Below are 14,560 nucleotides of genomic sequence, written 5' to 3'. Positions count from 1 at the left end.
GTCATTATGGAGCACTGTGTGGCCATATTTTTTTGTTTATAATTATTGTATATGAAACAGTGTGATCAGCAGTGCTAAATGGGTGTGGTTGGGACGTGGATATGGGTGTGACTAATTATGAATGGGTGTGGTCAGAGGCGTGGCCTAAAATTTGAAGCGCCGCAAACTTTGTCCCTCTTTCCCATCTTCAAAAGTTGGGAGGTATGATATATATATATATATATATATATATATATATATATATATATATATATCGTATATAAACTAACTAGTAAAAGTTACATTTTAAACCACAAAATATATTTGCTATATTCTCTTTTTTATGTGATATAAACAGTGGAGGGAGACTGTTGTTTACTACTTCTCTTGCTATATACAAAGAAGTTGATGCCTCAAGTTAATTTATCTGACAGAACCAGAGTAAGATAAGCTGGTAATTATCCTGAAGCGATATTCCTTAGTTCTTGGTAAGCTTCCAGGCAAATTTTTGCTTTAAAAAGTTGCAGATGAATGTGGGATGTGTCCAAAATTTGCTAATGGTAATTTGTTGAAAGGAGGACATAAGCAGTGCTGGGTGTAACAAGGGACACCAGACAAGTCTGAAGGCGGAAACTATACACATTTCTGAAGAGTCCATATAAAAGGGGTGAGAAACAATATATATATATATATTTTTTTTTTTTTTAAGTTCTTTTCGTTTTATATGGGGCTCCTAGCTCCAAAACAACATTTTGACTGTCTAGCAGGTGTCATTGTCTGTTGCTGATTTGATCTGCAAACAGTATGCTCTGCCAAAATCATTATTTTCTTTGTTAAGCCATGACATCTGCTTGTTGCGCCTTGTAGAATATAGTTTTCGATCATGTATGAACGTAATGCTACATTCACACACAGCAGTCATGTTGCAGCTTTCAATCACAACAGTCCTGTTTCCCTGCATAATCACTTAAACTCTCAGGAAAATGGCTGTGTCACTTGAAAAGCCACAAGTCCATTACAATCTGCTGTGTTGTCTTCAAATAAGGCAGCTGTTTTACTATTAAATGAAGCAATTGTGCAGGGATGCAGTGTAATTACCACAGAGGCACAGGGATTGTGCAGTTAAAAGCCACAGCATGACCACGGAGTGTGAACATAGCCTAATACAGATTAATTAGAGCAAACTATTCAATATATAAACTAGTACTTTACTATTAAAAAATATCCTTTATAAGTAGAAATATTCCAATTCCACCAGATTCAGCATGTTACCAAGAAAAACATTTCAGCTGTTTCATCACACTTTAATGACTGCTAAGCGTCGAGATATAAAATTGCCCTTGAAACATAAAGTATGTGTATTCATAAGATTAAGCTGTTTCATGTAGAAGATACTGAGACTCGGCAGTTTGAGTCAGGAGACAGCAGATTTATACTAATGATCCTTTGGTGCTGCCCTTGGGTGTCAGACTAACTCTCCTAAAATATAAATATATATGATAGTTTAATCTTTAAAGTGTAAATTCCCTTCAACTCAATTTGTGCATAGTAGTGTGCTGCTGTTGTGTGGTGTGTGTGAAAGTTGCAACATCTCTGTTTCAACACTCACAATAGAACGTTCAGGATCTCATTCTGTATAAAGCAGTAGCAGCAAACCACACAGCTGCTATGTCACCCGTGAGGCCCGGTGTGACCTGGCATCACACCTTCAACTGTATCGGCATCCTGAATGCTGATAGAGTTGAAAGCAATGATGGAGGAAGGCGCCGTCATTACATCAAGCCGTTCTGCTGAACAGTGAAAGAGCTGTAGACCACATGCTGAGGAGACCAGAGAAGTAGGAGAATGAGGAGAGATGAGTATTTTTGTTTATTTTTATGTTTTAAATCAATGAGGGACATTATACTGTTTCTAGAGCTGTGTGGGGCCCTAAAATAGTTTGCATGGCTATGTGTGGGCCATGATACAGTTTACAGGGCTATATGGTGGCCATTATACAGTTTACAGGGCTATGTTTGGGTCATTATACAATGTGAAGGGCTATGTGTAGGCCATTATACAGTTTGGAGAGCTATGTGGGGGCCTTTATACAGTTTGCAGGTCTATGTGGGGTTATTATGCTTTTTGGAGGGCTAATGGGTCCATTGTACTGTGTGCATGCCATTATAAAATGTGTAGGGACCATTTTACTCTGTAAAGGGGTGAAAGGGCCATTATACTGTATGGAGGGCCATTATACAGTATGGAAGGCTGTGTCGGGGCTATCATACTTTGCAGGGTAAGCAAACTATGGGTCTGGAGGGTGCTTTGTTTGTATTGTGTGGGTATCATACCGTGTTTGGGGGATCTTTTGTTGGCATTACAAAGCAGCCGCAATAGGAGGAAAATTACATTATAAGGGCTGCACAGTTGTGAAACATGCTCTTCTGTGACCCTTCCAAATATTATTTTTTTATTTTTTTTATTTTTTGGGGGAAGCAAATGGGATTTCTGTTATGGGCCCCATGATTTCTATGTATACCCCAAATGAAAGGTACTCCACTCTCATTATCTGCTATATGTGATATCTGTAGCATTAACTGTGACTGAGATTTGTGCTCTCCAGGTTCTTATTTCCCATTTGCCAGTTCTACTTTGCCTGCATATGTCCGGTTTAACGTAAAATTGTCTCCCTTTAGCCCCCATCTCACAAGGGCCTTTCGTTGATGTTTTTAAAGTACACCATTGGTGGGTCACTCCTTCAGGGAATCTTTGAGATCCTTTTCTGCATTGGATTCTGTACTCCTTTTCCTGATCTACCGGGAGATCTACAGAATGCACATGCAGTATTTACCTTTCTCTTGACCATTACCTCCTGCGTGAGACCCACAATACTTTTTAAAAATCTATTAATCTCCACCTATGGCTGAGATAGTTTCTTGGCTTTGTTCAAATTGGAGAGACATCATCATATCACTACCCAGCCATTGCTCTAAGGAGGTTTTTCCTCAAACCTTCATTGCACAATTCTTGAAAAATAGGAACAGAGACATACTGTATACACAAGTATTAGCCAACCCGAGTATAAGCCAAGGCACCTAATTTTGCCACAAAAAACTGGGAAAACTTATTGACTGGAGTATAAGCCTGGGGTGGGAAATGCAGCAGCTACTGATAAATTTCAAAAATAAAAATAGATAACAATAAAAGTAAAATTAATTGAGACATCAGTAGGTTAAATGTTTTTGAATATCCATATTGAATCAGGAGCCCCATAAGATGCTCCATACAAAATACACCCCATATAATGCTCCATAAAGTTCATGATGGGCCCCATAAGATGCTCCATAAAGTTCATGTTGGGCCCCATAAGACGCTCCATACAAAAATATGCCCCATATAATGCTGCATAAAGGTTAAAGATGGCCCCATAAGATGCTCCACACAAAAATATGCCCCATATAATGCTCCATAAAGGTTAATGATGGCCTCATAAGATGGTCCATAGAAAAATATACCCCATATAATGCTGCACAAAGGTTATTGATGGCCCCAAAAGATGCTCCATATTAAAATATGCCCCATATAATGCTGTACAAAGGTTAATGATGGTCCCATAAGATGCTCCATATTAAAATATGCCCCATATCATGCTGCACAAAGGATAATGATGGCTCCATATGATGCTTCATATTAAAATATGCCCCATATAATGCTGCTGCGATAAAAAAAATGACATACCTCTCGTCGCTGCCCTCTGCTCCTCAGCGTCACCGACTCATGCAGTGACTGTTCAGGCAGAGGGCGCGCACTAACCACGTCATCGCGCCCTCTGACCTGAATGTCAGCCAGAGGACACGGAAGACACTGCTCGGTGATGGAACGGGGACAGGTGAATATCGCATTGCTCACCCTCCCCCAGTCCTACTCACCCTCCTGGCACTGCATATCAGTCCCTGCATCTCGGGTGCCATCATCTCTTTTCCTGTCTTCCTTCCTGTGCTGAGCGGTCAGTGATACCCCTTATTAAAGTAATGAATATGTGCTCCACGCCTATAGGAGTGGAGACGCTGGCATATTCATTACTTTAATGAGCGGTACCACGTGACCGCTCAGCACAGGAAGGAAGACAGGAAGAGAGATGCCGGCTCCCGAGATACAGGGACTGATATGCAGTGATGGCACAAGGAGGGTGAGCATGATGTGTCCTGCTCCCTCACCCCTCCTCCCCTGCTGGGAATGACTCATGTATAAGCTGAAAGGGATGTTTTCAGCACAAAAAAATGTGCTGAAAATCTCAGCTTATACACGAGTATATACTGTGATGCAGTGACCCCTGTAACAGGTAGGGGGCGCTGCATGGTCTCCTCAGTATGTGCATGGAAGCGTATTGAGGCCGTGAGAAAGCATGGCAGTTGTAGGCATGGATGTGATAGTGAGACAGTGTCCGGCATTGTGGTTAATGGGAGGTATGTGTCACAGGGATGGATGCTCCCTGCGATGCAACCCGGAGTATCTTGTCTTTAGAGCACGTAAGCACTGAAGATATCATTTAGTGCACCTGGGTCCGGGTTGCGGGTAGCTATGAGAGATGGGAGGGTCTAGCTACCCACATACCTCACCTCTGAGTGGGGGCACTCACTGTACCTTTTTCCTTTCCCTGCAGGAGTATGAGGACCTGCAGTGATGTCATGATCACGTGATCAGCCCAAGTGATATACCTCACCTCACATAATGTGACCAGGGTGTGGGTCACGTGGTCCCTGTGTATGTTCCTGTAGGTTCCTATGTGGTCTGAGTGTGCAGACCTGAATGGTACACGTGCAAGGTCCTGAGAGAAACCTCTGTGTTGGGTGTGCTAGCCCTGAAGAGCACGTGGTGGGACTTTGCTACTGTTGGCCTGGGTATTGGACGGTCCCAGCCGGGGATGGACGTCCTGAATAGTATCTGGACATGCCATCTGTGTGATCCCAAGAAATCTGGGTGTTGGGAGGTCCTGGGAGGAGGACTGGATCCCTGAACAGCACGAGGTGAGGACAGGGATCTGCAGAGCCAGAAACAGGTCCTGTGTGGTACTGCCAGTGGAAAGCCTGCAGCACTGACAAGCAGGTAATACCAGACTGTGTGTTTGGCTCCAGAGCGAGCCTGAATATTGGACTCAACCAAGAGTGTATGGTCACAGTCCTGATGGAACATAGTCACACTGTGAACATTGTTACTTTGTTTTGCCGTGCTATGAAGATTGTTGCTTTGTGTTTTCTGCCACTGGGGTTTATGGAGTAATAAACCCAGTTGAACTTTTGAAGAAAAACGTCTTGCTGTGTGTTATATCGCTGCCAAGCGAGTATTCCCCAACCCGTAAGTAAGTGCAATCTTACAATACGGTAATCAATTCTTCGTTTTGTTTCTGAAAAAAGGTCCTTCCCAGTTTCAGAAGGTCCAGATCCATGTGAACCCATACTTCTTAATATCTTAATATAATTCTAGAAAACTTAATTTACTTTTGTCAAAAAGCTACAGTGGGCACGGAAAGTATTCAGACCCCTCTGTTTCATTGCAGCCTTTTGATAAATTAAAAAAAGTTCATTTTTTCTCATTAATGTACACTTTGTACTCCATCTTGACTAAATAAAAACAGAAATGTAGAAATTTTGCAAATGTAATAAAAAAAGAGAAACTGAAATATCACATGGTGATAAGTATTCAGACCCTTTGCTCAGACACTCATATTTAAGTCACATGCTGTCCAATTTCCTAGTGAAATTCCTTGAGATGGTTCTACTCCTTCATTGGAGTCCAGCTGTGTTTAACCCCTAAACCCCGGAGCTTTTTTCAGTTTTGCGTTTTTGTTTTTTTGCTCCCCTTCTTCTCAGAGTCATAACTTTTTTATCTTTCCGTCAATATGGCCATGTGAGGGCTTGTTTTTTGTGGGATGAGTTTTACTTTTGAACAACACCATTGATTTTACATGTGTACATGGGAAAAATGCAAAAAAAGTGCAATCCCACAATTGTTTTTTGTTTGGCTTTTTTACTAGATCCGCTAAATGTTAAAACTGACCTGCCATTATGATTCTCCAGGTCATTACGAGTTCACCAACACCAAACATGCATAGGTTATTTTTTAACTAAGTTGTCAAAACAAAATTCCAAACTTTGTTAAAAAAAAAAAAGTGCCATGTTCCGATACCTAGCCACAAGAAATGAAGTATAGCAACTCACAATATCAATAAAAATTATGTTTATTTAAACACTAAAAAAAACAAAGTATAATCCAACAATATAGTAATATAATCATACAGAGTTATTCGAATATTAGGCAAAGGTGCACCAAAAGTACTCAGTATCGCATCATGGAGGGGAGGAGGATATGAGTTCTGACAAGAATAGTAAGTCCCTGTAGTCACTCATTATAATAATATAAAGTGCCAGTGCTCAATACTAACTAGGGCACTACGCGCGTAGGGGTGTGTGTCAGCATTAATGGAGAAGGAGAAGGTTAAGACCTTACTATGAGATTAATATTCCTTGCTGTATGGATGAGATTGTGGGTCACTGGACCGTGGGATATTTCCCTGACATATCTCTGCAGTATTGGTTCCTTGTAATGCCCTAGTTAGTATTGAGCACTGGCACTTTATATTATTATAACGAGTGACTACAGGGACTTACTATTCTTGTCAGAACTCATATCCTCCTCCCCTCCATGATGCGATACTGAGTACTTTTGGTGCACCTTTTCCTAATACTCGAATAACTCTGTATGATTATATTACTACTAGCTATTGAACCCGTTCTACGCCCGGGTGGCGAGCATTTATATTGATATATGGTCTCCATCCTGGTATGTGCTGCTCCCATCTTGCTCTCCCATCCTGTCATGTGCTGCTCCATCCTGCGCCCCCATCCTGTCATGTGCTGCTCCACCGTGTCATGTGCTGCTCCATCCTGCATCCCGATCCTGTCATGTGCTGCACCGTGTCATGTGCTGCTCTATCCTGCGCCCCCATCCTGTCATGTGCTGCTCCACCGTGTCATGTGCTGCTCCATGCTGCGCCCCCATCCTGTCATGTGCTCCCATCCTGCGCCCCCATCCTATCACGTGCTGCTCCATCCTGCGCCCCCATCCTGTCATGTGCTGCACCACCGTGTCATGTGCTGCTCCATCCTGCATCCCCATCCTGTCATGTGCTCCCATCCTGTGCCCCCATCCTGTCACGTGCTGCTCCATCCTGGGCCCCCACCAGTGCGGGCGGCTGTGCCGAGTGCGGGCGGCTGTGCTGGGTGCACAGCGGCTGTGGGTGGCTGTGCGTGGCTGTGCTGGGTGCGGCGGCTGTGGACGGCTGTGCTGGGTGTGGTGGCTGTGCTGGGTGCAGCGGCTGTGCGTGGCTGTGGGCGGCTGTGCGTGGCTGTGGGCGGCTGTGCGTGGCTGTGGGTGGCTGTGCTGGGTGCGGCGGCTGTGCTGGGTGCAGCGGCTGTGCTGGGTGCAGCAGCTGTAGGCGGCTGTGCGTGGCTGTGCGTGGCTGTGCGTGGGTGCGGCGGCTGTGCTGGGTGCGGCGGCTGTGCTGGGTGCGGCGGCTGTGGACGGCTGTGCTGGGTGCAGTGGCTGTGCGTGGCTGTAGGTGGCTGTGCGTGGCTGTGGGCGGCTGTGCGTGGCTGTGGGCGGCTGTGCGTGGCTGTGCTGGGTGCGGCGGCTGTGCTGGGTGCGGCGGCTGTGCTGGGTGCGGCGGCTGTGCTGGGTGCAGCGCTTGTGCGCGGCTGTGCGTGGCTGTGGGCGGCTGTGCGTGGCTGTGCTGGGTACGGCGGCTGTGCTGGGTGTGGCGGCTGTGCGTGGCTGTACTGGGTGCGGTGGCTGTGGGGGTGCGGTGGCTGTGCTGGGTGCGGTGGTTGTGGTGGGTGCGGTGGCTGTGCATGGCTGTGCTGGGTGCGGCGGCTGTGCTGGGTGCAGCGGCTGTGCATGGCTGTGCTGGGTGCGGTGGCTGTGGTGGGTGCGGCGGCTGTGGACGGCTGTGCTGAGTGCGGCAGCTGTCGCCACCTGATTCATTTCCGCCGCCATTTTTCTTGGTCCTGCTCCCGGAATCGGCGCCTGCGCAGTCCGCGCTTTACGGCGCCATTTTCTTGAAGACACACTGCAATGTGTCTTCAAGAAAATGGCGCCGGAAAGCGCGGACTGCGCAGGCGCCGATTCCGGGAGCAGGACCAAGAAAATGGCGGCGGAAATGAATCAGGTGGCGTAAGTAACAAATAGCTGTGGCATGAAGTGCCACAGCCTCATGGCACAGCAATTTGTTACTTGCGCTACCTCATTCATTTCCGGCGCCATTTTCTGTGTCCTCCTGGTACCGGAATCGGCGCCTGCGCAGTCCGCGCTTTCCGGCGCCATTTTCTTGAAGACACACTGCAATGTGTCTTCAAGAAAATGGCGCCGGAAAGCGCGGACTGCGCAGGCGCCGATTCCAGGAGCAAGGGGACATTCATGGCCCGGAATAGCGTCGGTGGAACGGGACAGGTAAGTATACTCACCCTCCACCTCCTGGCTCGTCCCTGTTTCTCCGTTGGAGATCGCGGTGTGTGTTCAGCGCTTACGCATACCGCGATCTCCTGGGAGCGTCGCTCTGTGGGGTCCAGACTGCGCCGGCGCTTGCGCTTGCGCAGTCTATAAAGGCTTCGGACAGAGTGACGTTCCCAGCATTATATTATAGATATTGTTGGATTATACTTTGTTCTTTTTAGTGTTTAAATAAACATATAATTTTTATTGATATTGTGAGTTGCTATACTTCATTTCTTGTGGTTGGCTACATAATAGAAAGTATCTCAGGGTACAATTACAAATAGTTCTGTCAAATTTGACAGGACTAATTTATGATTATGGTTCCTGGACCTGAGTCTTTGTTTCTACATGTTCCGATACCTGTAGCGTCTCCATTTATCATGATCTTGGGTTGAATCAGAGCTTATTTTTTGTGCGCCGAGCTGACTTGCAGATGTGATCTTTTGATCTTCCATTAATGCATTTTAATGCAATGTCGTGGCAACCAAAAAAACATAATTCTGACGTTTTTACATTTTTTTTCTCGCTACACCGTTTAGCGATCAGGTTAACTCTTTTTTTTTTATTGATAGATTGGGTAATTCTGAACTCAGCGATACCAAATATGTATATGTTTGATTTTATTTTTATTGTTAATTTTGAATGGGGTGAAAGGGGGGTGATTTTAGCTTTTATATATTTTTTATATTTTTGAAAACATATTTTTTCCTTTTGACATGCTTCAATAGTCTCCATAGGAGACTAGAAGCTTCCACAACCTGATCGGCTCTGCTACATAGAGGCAATGTTCCGATTGCCTCTATATAGCAAAGTTGCTCACCTGCTATGAGCGCCGACCACTCAGTGGAGAGTTTACTCATGCGTACACTTACCAAAAGCCGTGGAAAGGCGTGCAATACCTTGCCGATTACTCATGGAACCGGTGGAGAAAGGAGTATCTCGTGGTTCTCTAAGGAAGAAGGAAATGGCGGCAGAGTAAACCGAACTTGAAAGAAGGAGGCATTGTGTAAATGAAGGAACAACATGCTCACAGGATCGACTAGCCTATGGGAATCGTTACAAAGGCTTTCCTTAGTCAATAGGGTAAGGTCCGGAAGGTGGAGCTGAAGGTCCTTAGCAAAGGTGAGCCTAAGACTTTTCAGAGGTCAATCCACGTGCTCGTATTGATACTACCGTTCCAGCACATTATGGTAGGATAAATGATGAATAGTGTTGAGCATTCCGATACCGCAAGTATTGGGTATCGGCCGATACTTGCGGTATCGGAATTCCGATACCGGGATTCCGATACTTGCCGCGTATCGGATACCGGAATCGGAAGTTCTAAGATTCAAAAAGCAGAAATTCAGCCAATGAGATTGATTCCAAGTGTGGGCACATCCTGTTTAGCATGGAGGGCATGAAACTACTGGCAAGGCTGTGATTGGCTGGTGTAATGATGTCATGATGCAGTTTAAAAGTCGCTGGCGCCATTTTGCGATCACTCTGCTGTGAATTCAGTTAGTGACAGGACGCTGTTTGCTGACTGAGGGACAGTTTAGAGATAGCGATTTGCTTCTTTGTGCTTTCCAAAGGCTAATTTAGCAACCGCTGTGTTCACCTACTATTCACCTTGCTTTTGCCTTGTAGCGCTGTTTTCACAGCGATCTGCAGGGTCTGTGTGTGTGTGTGTGTGAGTGCAGCCCAGTCTCCAGTCTGAGTGCAGCCACATAGGCCATCCATAGTTGGTTGTATTCAGTTCAGGGAGGGTGGTTCATTGCCTCATACTGTTCCTTTTTTTTTTTTTTTCCCAAGTAGTGTAGTCTGCTGCTAATTTATTCAAAAAAATCCTATTAGTGTCTTTCCACCCGTCTCCAGCTAATTTGTGGAAAAACACTACATAGGATAAAGTAGAGGAGGGTTTTTGGGCCTTGCAGCGCCGTTTACGGCCGTCTGCACGGTCTCCGTGTGACTGCAGCTCGCCCTGTAATCTGTGAGCAGCTGTAGCCTGGTTGTCTCCAGCTCAGGGTTTTTCACTGCGTCATACCGCCAAATCAATTTTCTTTTTTTTCAAAGTAGTGTAGTCTGCTGCTAATTAATTTAAAAAAATCCTATTAGTGTCTTTCCACCCGTCTCCAGCTAATTTGTGGAAAAACACTACATAGGATAAAGTAGAGGAGGGTTTTTGGGCCTTGCAGCGCCGTTTACGGCTGTCTGCACGGTCTCCGTGTGACTGCAGCTCGCCCTGTAATCTGTGAGCAGCTGTAGCCTGGTTGTCTCCAGCTCAGGGTTTTTCACTGCGTCATACCGCCAAATCAATTTTCTTTTTTTTCAAAGTAGTGTAGTCTGCTGCTAATTAATTTAAAAAAATCCTATTAGTGTCTTTCCACCCGTCTCCAGCTAATTTGTGGAAAAACACTATATAGGATAAAGTAGAGGAGGGTTTTTGGGCCTTGCAGCGCCGTTTACGGCTGTCTGCACGGTCTCCGTGTGACTGCAGCTCGCCCTGTAATCTGTGAGCAGCTATAGCCTGGTTGTCTCCAGCTCAGGGTTTTTCACTGCGTCATACCGCCAAATCAATTTTCTTTTTTTTCAAAGTAGTGTAGTCTGCTGCTAATTAATTTAAAAAAATCCTATTAGTGTCTTTCCACCCGTCTCCAGCTAATTTGTGGAAAAACACTACATAGGATAAAGTAGAGGAGGGTTTTTGGGCCTTGCAGCGCCGTTTACGGCTGTCTGCACGGTCTCCGTGTGACTGCAGCTCGCCCTGTAATCTGTGAGCAGCTATAGCCTGGTTGTCTCCAGCTCAGGGTTTTTCACTGCGTCATACCGCCAAATCAATTTTCTTTTTTTTCCAAATAGTGTAGTCTGCTGCTAATTTATTCAAAAAAATCCTATTAGTGTCTTTCCACCCGTCTCCAGCTAATTTGTGGAAAAACACTACATAGGATAAAGTAGAGGAGGGTTTTTGGGCCTTGTAGCGCCGTTTACGTCTGTCTGCACGGTCTCCGTGTGACTGCAGCTCTATCTGTTGTCAGTTCAGCCCCCAAAAAATAAATAAATAATAAAGTTCACCAAACACACCAGTTACACCACTTTACATTTCTGTAGGCCACATTAGCTCATATTAAAGTCTAGTCCACACTTTAGATAATTAGTGCTTCTTATACCTGTTAGGAGGAGTTGCTCAGGAATAAGCACACAAATCCGTTAGTACTTTTCTGCTTATCTTTATCAGTCAACCAAGATGAAGAAGGCAGTGAGTAAGGCACGTGGGCGTGGGCGTGGGCGCGGAGCAGGGAGGGGACGTGGGGATTCTGTGCCTGCTGCGGGCACCGGTGACTCATCAGCACCCACTTTCACCAGGCAACAGTCGTTCATGCGAAGCTTTGTGTCCGAGCGCCGTACACCGCTGCTGCGTGAAGAACAAATTGAAGCTGTTGTCGGATGGATGGCAGCTAATGCATCAACTTCCATTAGTGCCACATCCTCTCAGACACAGAGCACTGGAGAGCAGCCATCTGTCTCTTCACCACCTGCCAAATTGCCCAGGCAGACAGAGAGCCCAGGACAGGAGCCGTCTCTACTTCTGTTCTCTGAATCTCTTGGCTTGGAAACAGGGGGCCAGCCAAGCAGCATTGGAGAAATGGAAGAAGAGGCAGGGTGCAGTGATGCCCAACAGCTTTTTCTGTCTTCCTCTGAAGAGGCGGGTGGGCCAGTGGCTCCGGTCACCACATCGCAGGCCGCATCAGCTGATGATGACACTCAGGTGCCACTTACTGGTGCGTGCTCTGCTGCTGAGACTACCCAGGAGGAGCAGTTGGGGGCAGAGGGTAGTGTAGATGATGAGGTCCTCGACCCATCTTGGCGTGAGGGACAGGAAGGTGGTGGGAGCAGCTCTGAGGAAGAGATTCCCCGTACGGCCCAAAGAGGGAGAGGGAGGGGGAAGACTGCGGATCCTGCAGCCTCCGCTTTGGCACCCGTTAGGAGCATGTCTCTTCCAAAAGCCAAAAAGGGCGCTCCCAAGACTTGCAGTGCCTGGTCCTTTTTTGACACAGTTGCAGATGACATTTGCTATGTCAGATGCAACGTGTGTCATCAAAAAGTCAAAAGAGGGAAAAATGTCAGCAACCTCAATACCTCCAACATGTGGAAACATGTGCGCAACAGGCACCCGGCGGAGTTAGAAAAACACACTGAAGAGGTAGGCCAACCAACAGCGGCAGCTACCACCTCTTCAGCTCGTGTTGCCTCTTCCTCTACCTCACACGCAGCTGGTTCGGCGTCCTCCCAGGATCGCCGTGGAAGAACCTCTGCCCCTGTTGTCCAGAGACCCGCTGTAATTCCACCCGCAGCGCCACTTTCCCAGTCATCCACACACTCCCAGCCCAGTCTACAGCCATCGGTAGTACAGGCATGGGAGAAAAGGCGGCCTTTCTCGTCAAACCACCCACGAGCACAGGCTCTGACTGCAGGCATTGCCAAACTTCTGTCACTGGAAATGCTGTCATTCAGGCTGGTGGAGACTGACAGCTTCCGTGACTTGATGTCATTGGCAGTCCCACAGTACAATGTGCCCAGCCGCTTTTACTTCAGCAGGCAAGCCGTCCCTGCCCTGCAGAAGCATGTGGAGGGACACATAAAACACGCGCTACTGAACGCCGTCAGTAGCAAGGTCCACCTCACCACCGATGCGTGGACCAGTCAACATGGACAGGGGCGATACCTTTCCCTCACTGCCCATTGGGTTAATGTCGTTGAGCCGGGTACAGACCGTGCGAGTGGCGCAGGACGTGTCCTGCCCACTCCAAGGATTGCCGGAATCCATTCTGTACGCATTGACTCCTCCTCTTACACCAGTTCCTCAGAATCATCGCTGCAGGAGCCGTCACAGTCCACCTCCACATGGACCCGTGATGAACGTGTACCTGTTACGACCGACATGAGCACAGCCGTGGCCAAACGTCAACAGGCCGTCTTGAAATTAATTTTCTTGGGGAATCGTAGCCACACAGCGCAGGAGCTCTGGAATGCCATCAAGCAGGAGAGCGATGTGTGGTTTGTGCCAGCGAATCTCCAGCCAGGCATGGTAGTGTGTGATAATGGCCGAAATCTGGTGGCAGCTCTGGGCCTCGGCAACCTCACTCACATCCCATGTCTGGCACATGTGCTCAATTTGGTCGTGCAGAGCTTTTTGAGGGACTATCCGGATCTTGATGCACTGCTGCACAAGGTCCGCCTAGAGTGTGCTCACTTGCGGCGTTCCAGCACGGCAAAAGCGCGCATTGCGGCTCTGCAGCGCCGACACCGCCTGCCGGAACATCGCATCATATGTGACCTACCTACCAGGTGGAATTCCACGTTACATATGTTGGAGCGGTTGTGTGAGCAGCAGCAAGCTGTAATGGAGTACCAGCTGCTTCAGGCGCAAAAAAGTCGCAGTCAGCGCCGTACAGACTTCACAACCACAGAGTGGGCCACTATGAATGACGTCTGCCAGGTTTTGCGTCCCTTTGATTATTCCACGCGGATGGCGAGTGCAGATGATGCACTAGTCAGCATGACTGTCCCCCTTATCTGCCTGCTTGAAAAATCACTGCAAGCGCTAAGGGATGATGTTGTGGAAGAGGTGGAGGATGAGGATTCACCATTTCCATCATCTTCTGGACAGTCAGCGCCACGTGGTTCCTCACAAACGCGTAGGCAGGGGACCGTTTGTGAGGAGGATGAGGAGGAGTCAATGGAGGAGGAAGACATCCGTCCAGAGGAGGGAGTTACACAATTGTCCAGTAGTCAGTGTGTACAGCGAGGGTGGGGTGATGACGAGCGGGCAGAGATCACGCCTCCAGCAGGGGACAGCGTTTCTTGGGCAGTTGGCAGTCTGCAGCACATGGTGGATTACATGCTGCAGTGCCTGAGAAACGACCGCCGCATCGCCCACATTCTCAACATGTCTGATTATTGGGTGTTCACCCTCCTCGATCCTCGCTACCGGGACAACGTAGAAAGCCTCATCACACCGTTGAACCGGGAGCGAAAAATGCGGGAGTACCAAGACACACTGGTCAAT

General features: G+C 47.2%; 1 protein-coding gene across 1 annotated transcript in view; it reads left to right on the top strand.

Annotated features, from left to right (window-relative positions):
* The first annotated feature begins 529 nt into the window (after window positions 1–529).
* The window catches only part of LOC143807685 (amine sulfotransferase-like), a 225,491-nt gene continuing 211,460 nt past the window's right edge, over window positions 530–14,560 (top strand). Inside the window, exon 1 of the mRNA XM_077289513.1 lies at window positions 530–646. The gene's annotated coding sequence lies outside the window, so the exon portion shown is untranslated. The remainder of the gene's footprint in view (window positions 647–14,560) is intronic.

The sequence above is a fragment of the Ranitomeya variabilis genome, chromosome 2 (assembly GCF_051348905.1).
Source record: "Ranitomeya variabilis isolate aRanVar5 chromosome 2, aRanVar5.hap1, whole genome shotgun sequence".
In the NCBI taxonomy this organism is placed as follows: domain Eukaryota; kingdom Metazoa; phylum Chordata; class Amphibia; order Anura; family Dendrobatidae; genus Ranitomeya; species Ranitomeya variabilis.
Note: the sequence above shows the minus strand (reverse complement) of the source record. Positions and strands in the feature narration are given on the sequence as shown.